This window comes from Drosophila yakuba, chromosome X, assembly GCF_016746365.2.
Source record: "Drosophila yakuba strain Tai18E2 chromosome X, Prin_Dyak_Tai18E2_2.1, whole genome shotgun sequence".
In the NCBI taxonomy this organism is placed as follows: domain Eukaryota; kingdom Metazoa; phylum Arthropoda; class Insecta; order Diptera; family Drosophilidae; genus Drosophila; species Drosophila yakuba.
The window spans coordinates 7,215,434-7,232,317 of NC_052526.2; the positions used below are offsets into that span (position 1 = coordinate 7,215,434).

General features: G+C 37.4%; 1 protein-coding gene across 1 annotated transcript in view; it reads right to left on the reverse strand.

The window, feature by feature from the left end:
* Positions 1–16,884, reverse strand: part of LOC6524532 (high affinity cGMP-specific 3',5'-cyclic phosphodiesterase 9A) — a 108,646-nt gene that overhangs the window by 83,184 nt on the left and 8,578 nt on the right. Inside the window, exons 2-3 of the mRNA XM_039377873.2 lie at positions 14,925–15,001; positions 2,884–2,912 (exon numbers count right to left, since the gene is read on the reverse strand). The gene's annotated coding sequence lies outside the window, so the exon portion shown is untranslated. The remainder of the gene's footprint in view (positions 1–2,883; positions 2,913–14,924; positions 15,002–16,884) is intronic.

A 16,884-nucleotide genomic window follows, 5' to 3' on the forward strand; every position in this document is an offset into this window, starting at 1 on the left:
AGTCAGTCAGTCAGTCAGTTAGTCAGTCAGTCAGCCAGTCAGTCAGTCAATCAGTCAGTTTGGTCAGTCATTTGGGTAATTTTTTATTTTGGCATGCAGATCTGGTGTATTTTTTTGGGTCGGCTTTACTTTCGAATAATAATAAAACAGCTTTCATCGGAAATTGGTGAGCCCACACATGTCTACGGTTTCCAAGTATTTCTTTATGATTTTGTGTCCATTTTATCAATTTCACTTGCTGGTTAATAATATGAACCTTTGAATCGCTTGGCAACATTTAGTATCGTGTTTCTGGGTTCCTCTTGGAATAAATCAATCAAAGCACAGGTAAATTAATTGAGATTTTGTTTAAATCACCAATGAAGATTTCCCATTGCTTTTGCAGGTTTTTTACATTTCGTTATTTAATAAATTGTACATATCGACCGTGTAATATTCACCAATGATATCTGCTTATTGCTTATAAAGCCAATGAACTCAACACTCGAGCAGTCCATAAAAGGCGATAATAATAGTCGAACCTCATGAAAATGAGTGTTATTCGGCAATAAGGCAGCGTCAAGTCACATAAGAAAATTGTGATCCCCCCGTAAACTCGGTCTTCGTGTTAATTACATGAACTCAAGCATGCCACCATTTCCATCTCCATTCCCCAAAACGCCCCAATTTCCCATTTTCCATCCCCGCCTAAATTTGGAGGCTTCGTGACAGAACCTAACGACAGAAATCGACATCCATTGCGCGACCCAACATGCAAATCAAATTATTTTGGCATATAAAACGCTTATTAACAGATTATATGCTCACTCAATATTAACTGACTGACTGAGTCGCTTGAATGGCAGTCTTCTCCCCCCTTATCCCTTCCCCCACGCCAAATACATTTATATTTTGCGAAAGTGGGCGGCATTCTTCCTTTGTTTTTCGTCTTGGATTTTAATACCCTTTGATGGTATCGGAGGCGCAATGAGTGCTAAGCACTTTGGCTCGCTTATTTATATTTATGGCCGATAACAACCGACAGTCGACAGTCGACACTTGGCCATGAGCAAACAGACAAACGGATTTCAATATTTGTTGGCGTCTTTATCTATATCTGAACGATAGCGGGAATAGGGTATCAACGGTCTTGCGGTTCGATCAAATGCCCTCGCTTCACCCCCAGATGATTAAATTATATATTCAAGGTATTGAAAATATTTGAAAAATACGAGTATACACATGTTTATTTACTCTGGGCTTGCAACGAGTATTTCGATTGGATTATGCCGATTATTTGGTAATGTCTTAACTTTAATACCCAAAAACACTATCAATTTAAAAGTATTATTTTTAGTTTCTCGATTGAATACAACTGATTTATATACATTTGCATGCGTTCTTTGATTTTATATACGTAAGCTATATTTATGTGTACCAAAACCGATTTTACAGTGATTTTTTATTAATTTATATAATTTGTATTATAATTAAAATTAGGTATTGAATTTCTAAATAATTCTCTGCAGATTCTTAAGTATTTTCTTTGAATATCTTTCAGCTTGAACTAAGTTTGCTGTTTTCTTGTGTCATCGTCGTTTTGTTCTGCTTTGCTAGAAAGCGTGTTTAGCGTCTGGCAAACTTTTTCATCACATTTACTCAAGGCTCCCCATTCAGGTGTGTTATTCAATAGTGTTCTTTGAAATCATCATGACAACGGCTTGCAGTTGTTGTTTAGTTAAGAAAAGTATGACACCATTAAAAATTAAATTCATTATTTTTTGGCACGCACGAACGAGTTTATAGCAAATTATTAAAGCTATAAAATCTCCTGCCTCTTGAAATACATTTTATTCTTTTGCCGTGTTGATTTAGGTGTTTGCTACTTGAATTAATTATTTAAGATCATTGGCCAATGCCAACCAAATTTAAATTTGAATGATGGGCTGGTTATAATACTAATAATAATAATATTATTAATAATTATAATCATTGGATATCCTGGCCCGCCTTGTCCATCAGGCATTTCATTTGCAGACAGCCACGCAAAACAAACCTAATTACACTTTACTTTCACTTTCTCTGCCAGCAACAGGAGAAAGTCGTGGCGGAAGGGAAAGGGCGGTGCTAGGGACTTTGGTGAGAAAAACTTCAAAAGCTTCTGGTCAAAGCAAAGTTTGTCCGCCTTGGCATATTTTGCGTAAAATACATTTTGCTGCCGGTCGATGTATAATATTCCTGGCCTTTGACCAATTTGAAGAGCCAATAAAACCGTTTAAAGCGTTGTCACAGATTTATCTTCATCTTCAATTTTTTGTTTTTTTTTTTTTTTTGGCAACCAAACAATGGCAAAAATAAAGAAATGCAGATGAGAGCCGGCATTGACATTTATTGTTCACTTGACAACATAATGAACATTCTTATATGCAAATAAGTGTGTGCGAGAAAGTGTTATAACGCGTTTTTCAAGCGCTTATTTGTATGTTTTATATTTAAATAATAAATGGGCAGCCGCCCCCATAGCGAGGCGCTCATAAGTAGGCAATGATTTTTGCCCAGCTGCCCAACAACCACCCACTAACCACCCACTAGCCACCCACCAGAAGCCACCCCAAAAACGAAGGGCCGTAATGAGCGTGTCATTTAGCGTAATTTCACTTGATTGTTATGGCATTACAACAATGCCCCAAGTACAATACACACGCACAACAAAAGGCGGCGAGGAGTGTGCAAGTTTATCTTATCATCGCAGGCTCCGCGCTCTTGGGAAAATTCCAACATTTTTGGAGGGCGGAAAATGCGGGGTGCATATGCATAAATTATGAATGGCTAGGCCATGGCATTTTGTTGATTTTGTAGCTTTTGAAAAACGCTTTGCTAATATTTTATGTGGCCAAAACTCACCTGCAGTACCGACAATTTCACGGGCGCGCCTGAAACATAAGCGAAAAGAACGCAATGTTATTTATATTTTCTTTGTACAAGAAAATAGTTATTAAAGCTATTTCCTTGACTCACTCGAACTGAAGTATGCGTAATGGATATTAAAACAACGATCGCTTAAACTAAAACTATAATTTAATTTGATACTTTTTTCTGCTGGTGTAGAGTAGTCAGAATTTTGTGCTTAGCTCACATTGAAATATATGTGACTCCATTATGATTGACTAATTTAGTTGAGTGTCTGCTGGTGCATCTGTGTGTCCATTCAGCTTGATGTTATATCGTATGTTAGCCAGTTGTTTTGTTTATTTATTTTTCCAATTCGTTAATTTGCTGCTGCTGTTTCGTATTGTTACCAAATTAATTGGCTGCTCCTGGTGTCCTGCTCATGTCCCTCTTGCTGTTCGTCTAAGTGAGTATTCCAGAGGCAGAGCTCACACAGTTCGCACACACGGCCACTCTGGCACTCACACACTCTCGTGTACACCGATAGGCGTACATGTGACCCGTATTAAGCCATCAATGGGATACAAGCAATTTCGTTTAATTAAAACATGCCAATACACACACATTGCCGACCAATGATTATGACGACGGGTACTTTGCGATGACTTTGGCAATGGCCATCCAAAAAAGCCAACTGGATCGAGAAAACATATAGAAGAGTTGAGCAAGCCTGTGTGCCAAATGCACACTCAAATTTTATGCACGATTTGCAGCAAATTGAGCATCCCTGAGCTACCGAGAAAACGAGAACAGCACCTCAAGCATCAAGTAAAATCGAAAATTGAAGGGATAAATCGAAAGAGACAGCTTTTTCCCATTCTCATTACGGTCAATATGAGATTTTCTTGAAGCGAATTAATCCTTGGTTTTTTTTTAGCCCTTCACCGTATTATACAAACATATTATTTTACTATTTTACTTTGATGATGATTTTCGAATATTGGCCGAAAATCGTTTTTCTGGTTTCTGCGTAAATAATTTTCAGTATTTTTATCACAGCATTTGAAATAGTGGTCCAAATATGGAATGTCATACCTCGCTGAGTTCGTAATTAAATTTCCAATCGAACTGTGTTTTCAGAAAAAAATAATATTTCTTTCACATTTTTTGCAAATTTTGATGATGGTACCCCTTACAAAAAAAGCGAAAAAATGGCCAAAAATTATTTTAACACAGTCGGTTGAAAAGTGATTTGGTTAATTAGTATTGGTAATTAGGAGTAAAAAACTGTTATTCTTTTCGCTTTGTGACCATTTTTAGTCAAGTTATACCTAAAATACCAATCGGAAATATTGAAATTTTGGCGAAAATCGATTTTCTGTTTTTTGCGATTAATAAAATCAGTATTTTCATCACAGCATTCGAAATATTGAAATATCTTGAAGCAACAGGAGTTACATGAAAAAGAAAGGTGAATGGCAAAAGGCCAAAAACAAAAGTGTGGAAAAGCAAAAGCTTCAGCAACTAAACACGAAAAACACGAAGAAAAAGGAAAGAGAGCATACCCAGCCTGCCATTATGACAATTTAATCGAGCGGAAATAAAGTTCTTAAGCATCATAAACAAGATTTAATGTGACAAAAAGGCAAATCACAGTTGGCAGACGAAAAACGAAACGCGAAACGCATTTTGAGGGGGTGGCAGAAAATGTCAAATGGCATTTGCCCCAAAGGGCGCCAAAAAAAAAAAACAACAACAACCCCTACCAAAAAAAAAAACCTTCCCTTCTTCGAGCCCCAAACCTATCACGAAATACCGCGGTCTAGTTACAACTTCAAGCGTTTCCCTTTGGATTATGAAACCGTAAAAAAGTCGCCGTAATCTTCATTGACTGGATTCCCTTACACAGGTATACCCTTATACATATATACAGATGTATGTATGCAAGTTACGTTTACATACATATACATATGTGGGGTTGTGCGCGAATATGTATATTTGGCAAATACTTAACACATTCTACGCCTGCGAGGGGCGTTCTTTGTCAAATATATATAAGTACATCAAATAAAAAGGGGTATATCACTTCAAATTAGACCGTAAAAGACGCGGCAACTGTGAGGGTGAAGTGTGATTCAGGATTGTGTTTGTTATATTTCCAAATTGATCACGCGAAGTGAACCCTTTGTCACTTTAGAAATATTTATAATAGTACCCTGGCATTTACACTTATTTATGGTTTATTATTTAAATGTCTTTTTAGTGAAAACAACTTCAATTTAAAATTTATTAAATAACTTTTTCAGCACAATTTCGACTTTGTAAACTAAGTTTTTGCTTGCAATCTAAGTATTATTTAAAAACGGAATTAAATATTAATATATATATGCATCTTTATCATTTTTAAGAATAAATTTAAAAATTGGGTCTGTATTCTTGCACACAAAATTCTGTTAAATCCAATTAAGAGGTGCTACCACTGCCTATTCGATTTGCCATGTCTTTGCCCAAGTTAGCCAAGTGTTTTGTGGTCGACACCTTTCCGGTTCATCCCAAATATTTGCGCTGCCAATGTCAATAAAGCGGAGAAGAAAACAAGAGGGCGGCAAAGGGAGCACGAGGAAAACTGCGGAAAATGTGGAAATTGTGGCAAGATGAATGCCTTGGATGGCCGACATGCTGGGACGTTTGGCAATTAGAGCGACTCCGTTTTCCAGCTGGAATTTAAACCCGAAATTACAGGAAACCTACAGAAATTTTCGGCCAATATCAACCGGCAATTAATCAAAGGCAATCAAACGACGACTGCGAACATTACGCAATGTCTCGTCGCGGCGACAAGTAGCCATCTAAATAGTGTCATCAATAAATGTCTCACCCAAGTCGGGCACTCCATCAAACGTGCTATCAACTATCAACGGTAGCAATATGTACATTAAAAAAAAAAAATATTCCGATATTGAGGGCGAAAATACTGGACAAAAAAAAGAGTCAATAAGACTTTAGAGCAAAGGAAAAGTGTAGGCAGTGTCAATCACGTCAATTGTCAATCGGCTTATCGCAAATGCAATCAAATCGAAATCGAGCAAAATACAAAACTTAAGGCGGAGAGGTCTTATCGCCGATAAATCAATCAAATCAAATCAAAGTCAATAATGGCAAATAACAATTAAGCTCAAGTTGACTTAATGAGCTCGGAAAATAACAAAAACCAAAACAGCAAGCAGATGCTAAATCTAAAAAATAAAATATACATTAAATCATATAATAAATAAACATTTAAAGAGTTGCGTATTTACTAAAACACAATTTAAGCATTGAAATTTGACTACGATCATTGTAAATATTATTTTACCCAGTCATATTGCACAAAAAATGTGAAAAATTAAAATGAATCAATTCTGACATCCATTAATGACCTATTTGTTCACTTCACATTCAATTTAAAATGCCAGCTTAGATTTCATTTACTTGGAATTTTGCAAAGTAGAATGAATACGTGTAAGAGGTAAACATGTTTCACTCCTGAAATATATGCAATATTTATCAAAGAGCATTTCAATTAAATTCTCGACCGGAGCAGTGGCAAATACAAATTGATGTAGCATAATTAGAGATTGTAAATTAAATTGATGGCAATGCCGGACAATTAACAAGTCAGTTGAGTGATGTTGATTCAGCGCAAATCGTTTGGGGTGTAAAAATACGCGACCCACTCCCCCTTCTAATTTCCCCCCTCCATCCTCTCTCTAATCGATGGCAATTAGACGGGGCTGGCTTAAATCGTTTATTTGCATATGATTGATAGGCATCGATATGCGAGGGGAGAGGGGGGGAAAGGGAAATGTGCGGAAAATAAACCCATGGAGCTGAAAAAATGAAGACATTTACATGACAACATTGTTGCTCGTCACTGTCCCATTTGTCAGTGTGCCATTGTGTGTGTGTGTGAGTATGTTAGTATGTGTGAGTGTGTGTGTGCGAGTGTATGTGTCTGTGTATTTGCATTTGTACCGCTGACAGTGCCTAAGCGGCCATTTTATCATGTCTTCCTTTCAGCACACACACACACTCACACTCTCGCTCACTCACACCCTCACATATGTGGCAGTTTTATATGACAAATGATTGGTGACACATCGTGTCTTTCCCGCTCTCGCTTCCAACTTTCTCCCATTTCGCACACCTCCCCCCGCTCTTTTTTCACATTTTCCATTTCTCCGGACTGTTTCCCACACGCCTAAAAAACAAACAACAAACCAGCCGAGTTGCAGATTTAAACAGATATCGGATTAGTGGCCAAATGGCAAGTATAAAAAAGTTGAAACGGGTAGCAGGAAAATGGAAAAAGTTGTTAGATTATGCACCATTTATTATTGCCTAGAAGGGTACATATTATAATAATATATGTACATTAAACCGACATACAAACTAACTTTTTTATTTATTTTTATTCATTTTTACCCAAGCACCTTTGGCAATTAAAACTGTTTTTTTTTTTAAACATAATTCGTAGCGATGCATCGAACAAGTTTATTTATTTGCCTTGAATGATTCTGACACATTAATTAATCGTATTTTATGAGTCTCAAAGAAATGCCACACAGTGCCACACATTGAATCTGCATACATATATTGGATGTCATCTGAAGTCGGAAAAAAGTCAACTCAAAAGAAATCGCATTTCGCATATAACTAGCAATTTCTTTAGTTTCTCTCACATCACATGCAGCTTGCAGCTTGCACTGAAAACGGGAAAACAGGGAAGATGCATGCGAAGGAAGCTTTTATTTTTCCATATCCTGTGCGACCACCTTTGACTTTTGTACCCCTCACCGTGCCTTTAGTGTCACTTGCCAGGACCAAATGAATGCCGCGCACTTCACCTATGGGTCGTCGGGTCACTTGCATTTTTATTTCACTTTTTCATTTCAATTTTTGTTGTTGTCAGCTTCTTCTCTGAAATGATATTGCTGCACAGATACTGGCTACTATTGCAACATTAAAGGCGGTTTAATTAAGTTAGCCGGCGGAAATTATTGAATTTTACATGAGTGCATTTTCGATTTCATTAAATGGAGGAGGAAAGGCCAGATACGCATTGCGACAAAAATAAAATCGATTTCGGCCGCGAAAGATGCAATAATTGAATGGCGCTCAACTTTTAGTGCATTTCCAAAAGGATTTGCCAGGATCTGACCATCTGTAATGTTTAAAGTCCAGATAAGTCCCTTTTTTAAGCATATTTATAAACATAAATATTACAAAATACCTTTGTTAATGTTTACAAAAATATTCTTCTCATAACATCTATGTATGTGAACGAATAATTTCTAAAATGTCAAGCTTTATTTGAAGTTTATATTAAGGTTTGAACTGGCTACCTTTCGGTGTTCACAACTGAAAAACTGCACGTTCCCAAGCGTAGAACCACGAATAATCTGTTAATGGACGCGTTCGTGGCAACGGAAAAATCGCATTACCAGATTTTAGCCCCCGATCCAAATGCAACTGAATCACCCAATCGGCATCTTACCAAAATGGAACTGGAATTCATCAGCAACCCGACTGCCGATGCCCGCGATTCCAATCTCTGTCTGCGATCTTTCGAATTTGAAATGCGGAATGCGAAATGCTAATCCGTGGGGCGAACTTTGCCAGTTTGCTGCCCTTGATTGTGGAATCCATAGCGAAGATACAGGCCAGAGGATTTACAGGCGGCGGAAAATGCGCAAAGGTGAGGGCAATAAAACTGGGCATGTCATTAAATACGCCTTCTACATTCAAAACAAACCAAAATAATATAAACAGAGTCCTAAAGTATGCAACGAAGACCCACTGAATTCAGCAATTAAAAAAAATACTTTTCTACACTTTTATGGGTGATTTTAAAACCCATTCTTTGTTTTACTACACAGCAAATAGAATAGATTGCAGCAGTGCAATGCGATACCAAGCGGAGTCAACAAGTCAAGTTGCAAGGACCTCCAATTAGAAATAGTTAGCTATTATGCTGCATGTGTGTGTGTGCCTGTATGTGTGTGCATGTGTGTGCGGTGCATGTGTGCGCGTACGTGTAAGGGATTGTGTGAAATTTAGCACGCCACACAAACACATGGGGAGATACCGATTTATGCCTGGCCGTTAGCAAGGAGCCAAAGGAGCGAAAAGGAGAAAGGTGCAACAGTTTCACCTTTGCGCCATATTTATGTTTGGCACCGCACACACACACACACAAACACGGGCGCATACACGGGCGCACACACGGGCGTACACACAAACAAGTGGCGCGCGCGAAAGGGACAGGTGGCCCAGGTGCGAAAGGGAGAGGGCTAGCCCTGGCACGCGGTGACGTTGCTTTTGACCTAGTAAAATGCAACAGCGTTCAAGTCAAAGTGCAATGTTGTTGCTGCCCATAACAAATGCAATCCTCACTGCCATCTGCACCACCCACATTCAACCACCCAAACCACCATATTTACGCTCACACGCGCAAACACACACAAACACACACAAACACACACAAACACACACACCCACACACAGTGGTAGCAAATGACAGCAAATGCATAAAGCAGACAAAGGGAATTCCCACTCTCCGTTTGATATGCATAATGTGACTAAGGACTTGCCAAAATCAGGTTAAGTGAAAACGGGAAAAACTTCAACTTAAAGGCGAAGAAAAATGGTCAGAAAAGTATGCAACCACACGTAAAATTGTTGCCACTTTAAGCCACAAATACAAAATTACTAAGGCAAATGGCTCACCTTAGTAATTGCGTTAATATTTCAGGGAAAATGCTTACAACCATTTAAAGATACTATTTTCTATTTGAATTGACGAAATATTTCATTGCATTTTATAAGATGTTTTAGTAAGATTAGGTTTAAAGTATCTCATTCGATATTAACCACAGATGCTTTTTTAAATTTAAAATAAGTGTGTCAAGAAGAATGGTTAAGACGCATTAAATATTTACTTTCGGTAGAGGCAAAGGAGAGTGAAAAGAAAGTAATTACCTTCAGCAATGTTCCATGAGCCACAAATTATCTCCTCAACGAAATCAACTAAATTATTTAAAAACTTCTATTGTTTTCTTACATTGATATTAAATAAAGTGTTTTAAGTGGCCATCAATTTTATGAATTATTCATGTAGGGTGTCCAGCTTTGATAAGGATTTTCGCACTAAACTTCCGGACGAAGTCCACTGTTTTCTTCGGTTCTCATTTTGCGAGTCGCGTGCGGCGAGGCAACCATCTTCAATGTGGCACTAACTAACTAGTTAGACACTAACAGCTGCCATTGTAGCCGGGCCTGGTGAAGCACATGCAAATTTAAAAATGCATTACATGTGAGTGTTTCCAGAGGGGTTGAAGGTGGTGTGTGGGTGCTGTGTTTGGTGGGTCAGAGGTCAGATAGTGGCAATATATATACACAAGTCTCACGGCGAAAGTGAGAAAGGAGCCCGCTGGAAGACTACGAAAAAAAAAAAGCACATATGAGGGTAAGAGAGGAGAAAAACAACAAGGCCACTTTCTGTGTGTCTTCATGGGTCAGGCAAATAAAAAGGGTTTTCTCATGTGTGTGTGTGTGTGACGAAAAGTGCCGGAAAAACGGGAAAAGTGGGAAGAGACGGCCGAAAACAACCCTGACACAATGCAATGAACTTTAAACCCCACACAAATGTTTGACTTGGCCAAATATTTACCCATGTCAAAGCCAAACGAAACCTAAACAACAAAATATTATTCATTATGAAAATGTCCGAAAACGAAAAATTTACTGCATGTGAGCCAAAAATTTCACCAGTGGTATAAAAGTGGAAATCCCTCAGAGAACTTTTTAAATAAACGAGAACTCTGCCAAGAATGTAAAATTAATTGACAAAATTTCAGGCAGACAAAAAATTAAATGCAAAAAGCACAATTAAGGTACAATAATTCCAACACTAAACAATTTTCAACTAAAAAGGTTTAAAAGTATTAAAAAGGGACTAATATAATAGGATTATTTCTCATTAATTTCATAACAATAAACTTTTGAAAAATTGAAACCATCTTTTTCTTAATACAAACCGAGATTAAAGGCAGCATTCTCTGTAAAATATTGTCAATTTAATTCAGTAAAATTTGCACCCATTGCTGTTAAATTTTCGATGGGAAAACAAGGAAGCAATTATGTTTATGCAAACTGGTTTTTTGTTCACACAAGAGCACTTTTATTCGACGATTTTAGATGAATTTTTTTTGAGTCAGGAAGTAGGGGAAGTATCGAAAAAATCGCTGTCAAAACCACAACAAAGCAAATCTTTGATAACATAAACTCAATTAACACACACATAGGCTCCACACACACGCATACACACACTCGCAGAGAAAAGCACCCCAAACATTGACATGTATTAAAATACCTTTTTGCATGTCCTGTGACAGGCAGCAAAAATTAACCGAAACAACGTCACGGCTCGGTTCCTTAAATGTGAATGTGATTGTGAGTGAATCAGTGTGTGAGTGTGTTTCTGGATGTGTGTTTGTGTGATCTTTGCTTGTGTGAGTGTCGGCAATTAATGCTGTCATTGTTGGCACAATATTTTACCTGCTTTGCGTGCAGTCACAAAATGCCAATTTAACCAGAAGCGGATTCTCAAAATATAAGCAGAACCTTAAAAAAGGTAAACAAAATAATACTGAAAATAAATAACTAAGAATTCAAAGCAATTAAATACAACTAAGGAATAGACGTTAAAGTCTGAAGTTCTGCATAAAATATTATATACCTTCTTAAATTTCATGGATTCATACTATACAATATGAATTCCAGGATAAATCAAAAACTGAGCCAAAAAGAAATATCCTTGCAAAAAATAATCGAAATGAACTGGCTATTAATTTTCATGTTCCGTTATTTGCAATCCGATCAAAACAAGACGAATGGAATCGAATTTTTTTGAAAAAATGCCAAATTAAACGCTCTTTGACTTTGGTTTATTTTTGTAGCATCCACCCACCCACTCCCACACTCACGCACTCATATACGAATGTTGGTGGCACACACAGACACACCATGTTTCATTAAAGTAAACAAAAGGCCAAACATTTTTGGATCCCAACATTTTTGAGGATGGCATTCTGGTTTCTGTTCTCGAGTTCTGTGTGCATTTCTTTTACCACTTTCCTTCCATTTTTCCACCCACTTTTGAACTAGTATAGTTTCTGAGCTTTTCACACACCAACACCCCCCACATACGCACACACTCAAACACTGCCATCCTGCAATATCCTTTTTGCAGCAGTCACAATCAAATGGCCGGATAGAGAGATTGCATCTCTTGTGGCACAGAAATTGCGCATACGCAATGTTGTCACTGGCATTTTTCCGCAAAGATAGCTATCAGCAAACCGTAGTATACATTTATGCCATTCAATTGTTCCATGATGAGCACACACACACACATGCAGACAATAAAAGATTTCCGAAATGAACGCCAACGTTAAAATTTATTCGCGTTGCCGCTCACAACATTTCATAAAGGTAAACAAGCTAAGGAATTTCTGCGAATCTGATCGGCAAACAAATTACCCTTTACTTCGATTTGGATTAACTACTAGCAATAATACGTATTTTTAATGCATATTTATTCGCAGCGAAAAGGATTTTTTGCATGGCATATATTACATATTGGATATGCTATGGATTTTCCGCCAAATATTAATATACATAGAACTCATAAAGGCAGCAAACAAATATGATATCCAGTTTTGCAGAATAAAAAGCTGCACAGCAAAAGCACAGAAATTCATCAAAGAATTTAAAATATATTTTAATAAAGTGTTCTCGATTCGTATGAAGTGCTTTATTGGCCCAACCATATTCCCCGGGGTATTATCATCTGTCATTTGCAGCGAATCAAGGCAAACAGAAATGAGGAGTGAGTGAGGGGATGAGGGGGTCCACATCACAGAGAGAGGTGGCTCAAAAACCGAAATGCAAAACGTGACTTTTCCCGGACCCGTCGACTGAGGCGCTAACTGCCAGACTTGCTGACTACGGCGGGACAGACTTTAGACTTTCCGGCTTCCCGTCTTTCCGTCTTTCCGACTTCCAGACAGACAGACGGACGAAGAGGCAGCCAGTTTTGTAAATTTGTTTGCCTTTCCTCGCGCGTTCTTGGCAATTATTAGCGGGGCAAGTCAACAAGCCGCAAAAAAGAAAATAAAATGTCGGGAGGGGCATCCCCATTTCCATAACGAAAACCCCTTTTAATATCAATAAGCGAGCGAATAGAGGAAATTCCCAATTTACTGGTTTTGCTTTGATAGATGAAAAACGGGAAAACAAAATATATTCCGGCTTTTATTTCTCAAAATGTTCAGGCGAATATATATATATAAAATCTTTAAATTAATAGAATAATAGATTATGATTACCTGTGAGCTTATTGTTATAAATAAATTAATGGAAATAAGCATGTAATTAAAATAAACAGCAACTTTAAGGGTATTGAAAGAATTATAGTACCTAAACTTAATATAACTGAATTGAGGCCAACATGGAATGCTAATTGTTAGAAAATTAACTTTTATACATTTATTAAAATTTGAATTTAATTTCAATTTGATTGATCAAATTGGGAACAAGTAAAACCGTTGATAAATTTATGGACTGCCGCCCAAGGATTCGATTGCAAATGCTCTGGTTTCATCCGCAGCTTTTGCGTTTCATGCATATTTATTTATTTTATGGTTTGTCTGCCTTTGCTGACTGCTGGCATACATATGTATGTATGTATGTATTTGGTTGATTGCAATCGATCTCCCATCTCCCACTTTCTGTGTGACCAACACCTGGACTCACCTGGAGATTCTCATCAAAATCAATTTCGGGTTTTAGTTAACAAGCAACAACAAAATATGCGAATAAAATTGCACAATCGCGGGGTGTTTTTTTGTGTTTTGTGAGATTGGGTTTAAGGTTTTGTGTTTGGGTTTGAGTTTGAGTTTGGGTTTGGGTTGGAAAAACTTGAACAAAACCACAAGCCAGCCGAGTTGAAGTGTGGGTGGTGCAGATGGGTGGTTCAGTGCTGTTTAGGCGGTGGTGGTGCTTTCGAAGTGAGTTAAACCGCAAGAACCGCTGACCTGCTTACTTGAGTGCTGGACACAAAGTGGGACCCATACTGGCTGTGTGTTCGTGCAACATGCAACACCACCGCCATCCCCCGTCTATGAACACGCAACCCTACGCTGACAACAATGCAACAGACACAACCGACAACACCCAAAAGAAATTGCAACAGAGCAACAAAAGATAAAGACAATGGCCAAAACTTAAGGTAAACTTGTTAATGCCGTGACAAATTATTAAATATCAGACCCGAAAATAATATTTAAACTTTTTAGGAAAAATACAACGCAACTAATGTCAAGTTCGAAATTTGTTTACAATAAGATTTAAAGATTTTTACATACTTTCGAGTATTGTCAAGCATTTAAAACAAGATAAAATGTTAAAATATTTGTTTACTTGTTTAATTAGATGATTGGTTGCTGTTTTGCTCACCTTTTATTATCACCACAGGGTGATCGGTGAGCCATCATCTCTCAATGTCACGCGCAAAGACTTAATCAGACGTATTCAAAGCGAATTTCAAAACGCCCTTGATAAATGTGTGTATTAAGGTGCATTACCACCCAACGACAACTCGATGTATTTGCTGTTATTGTGGGCGCAACTATGTCAATCGGCGGGTTTTACTCGCTCAACGTATGCATTAGCCAAACTTAATTAATTACTTTGTCCGCGCGTAATTACAAAGTCAGTTAAGAGGGGTGTCTAACCACAAAACTCAATTGAACTGTTGAGCGAAGGTGGTGGTGCACCAAAACTGACGACAACTTAAGCGGAAAGTTTATATTGAGAGCGATTGGCTTGGGCAAAATCAAATAAGGTATTTTAATCAATTTATTCAACGAACAATCGATTAAAAAAAAAATAATTAACCCTAAATTAAGTTCAAGTATATAAAGACCTAAATCACATTTATACGGTTGACTCACCTCTAAACCTCTAAACGGTTTTCCAAGATAACATCTTTATGAACTGGCGAAATTGATAAACCCCTTCAAGGTGATAACTGAAATAAAGAACGCAAATAAGTACATTGTGTGTGTGTGTGTGGGTGTGTGTGTGTGATTACAATGCCCAACAAGTGTGCAAATAGGTATTGATTCTATTTGATTAATTGTTACAGACAATCGAAAATGTAAACAATATGTTAACAGCTTGATTATCGCACACATTCCGATATGTGGGCTATTTGGGGGTGGCAATTCCGGTGAGACCTCTATAATTCCCGCGGTAATTAGACCAACATTTCAGTAGTACAGATAAAACCACACAAAACAGCAGCAGCAAAAATAAAAATACCCAGTTTGAAATAAAACATAAAATATAGAAGCAAAAAAAAAATTGAGAAAAAAAAACCCATTTGCCATTTGGCGAATTCGACGATGCCGGCGTAATTAAAAATTTCTTATCAATTTCAATTGTTAATTGTTGTGGCTTATTCTACACACAGTAAGTACCGTGTTCAGGTATCTATATCTATTGTACATAAATTTATATGGACGCTCATACATTTACCATGCTTTATTGGTCTAAGTGCGGAATATGCGAGGATAGATCGATAAAGCCAAAAAAAAATCCCCCTAATACCGAAATGACCTGGCATATAAATATATTATGACACTTGCTGAATATAATTTTTACTTTGCAATGTAGTTCCAACAATTGAATACAATACATCTTATATAGAAACCTAAAGTGACCACAGATTAGTTAGACCACGTTCTTATAGACAACATGGATTAATAGCTTCCACTAAATTACATTCCATAACCCTGCCATCGCTTAAACTATTTACGCAGTTTTCAAGAAACACAGACAATTAGGATTTGGAATACCTGCTCCCAAAACGCAAATCAAAATCATAATGCTCGTCTCACTTTTCGCAGGTAAAGTAGCCTACACACGCAAAGCACATGGCTGGAAACTACACATGCAAAAATAAGTACAAGTTTCTTGAAAAGGAATTGTAATAACTATTATTACTATATTTAATATATAATTTTGATAATTGAAACACTGCCAGCAAAAGATACAATTGGAATTAATAAGTTTCCTGCCTTGCAACTTAGTATAGTTTTCTATCCTGCTAATGGAACTGAAATGGAACTTGAATTTGTATTCACTTTTCCTTTATTGGTATCATATTGTTTTGAACTTACTTTCCAGTGTTCCATAAAGAGAGGAACATTAGTAGCCTTGTCTTTGGCCTGACCTCAGAACTCAGTCGCATCCCCGAGGCTAGCAAATTGAGCTAGATGTTTTCACTTGCCATTTCCGGGCTGCAACAACAAACCGCAAGCCCACACACAGGGAAACACACACTAGCAGCACACACTGGCACACACCCACATCGTTCAGCCATGCAAACCAACACTCTCGCACTGGGGAGAAATGAAAATTTAGGAAGGACATGGCATTGTTCCGATGAATCCTGTTGTGGCCAACAGAGAAACCAAGCCAGGCCCAGTCGAATGGCATGCGTACTCGCATTCGCATTCGTATGCGTATGCGTTACCATAATTACCATCATCATCTGGTTGTTATTGGAGGACTTATCGCATAAAAGGGTGAAAAGGTAGGTCGAATTGTGGGATATTAAATTAATTCATAGCTAAATGAATGGCAAGCGCTTTCATTCGACATTCGTATTTATGGGAATGTAAGATTATGTGTTTAGTTTGCTACTCTAGTAGCATAAACGGAATGTGATAATTATTTAAAGACGCATTTCTCTGGCAATTCATTTAATGAAAACTGTGTCTATTACACCAAAATATTTGGTAATAAGGAACGAGTTTGCAGTATAGTTTAAATATTTGAAAGTATGAGAAAAATGTAGTTTCTGTAGTTTTTTTTAGTTTCAGTAGTTTCAAATAAGAACTTCCTCAA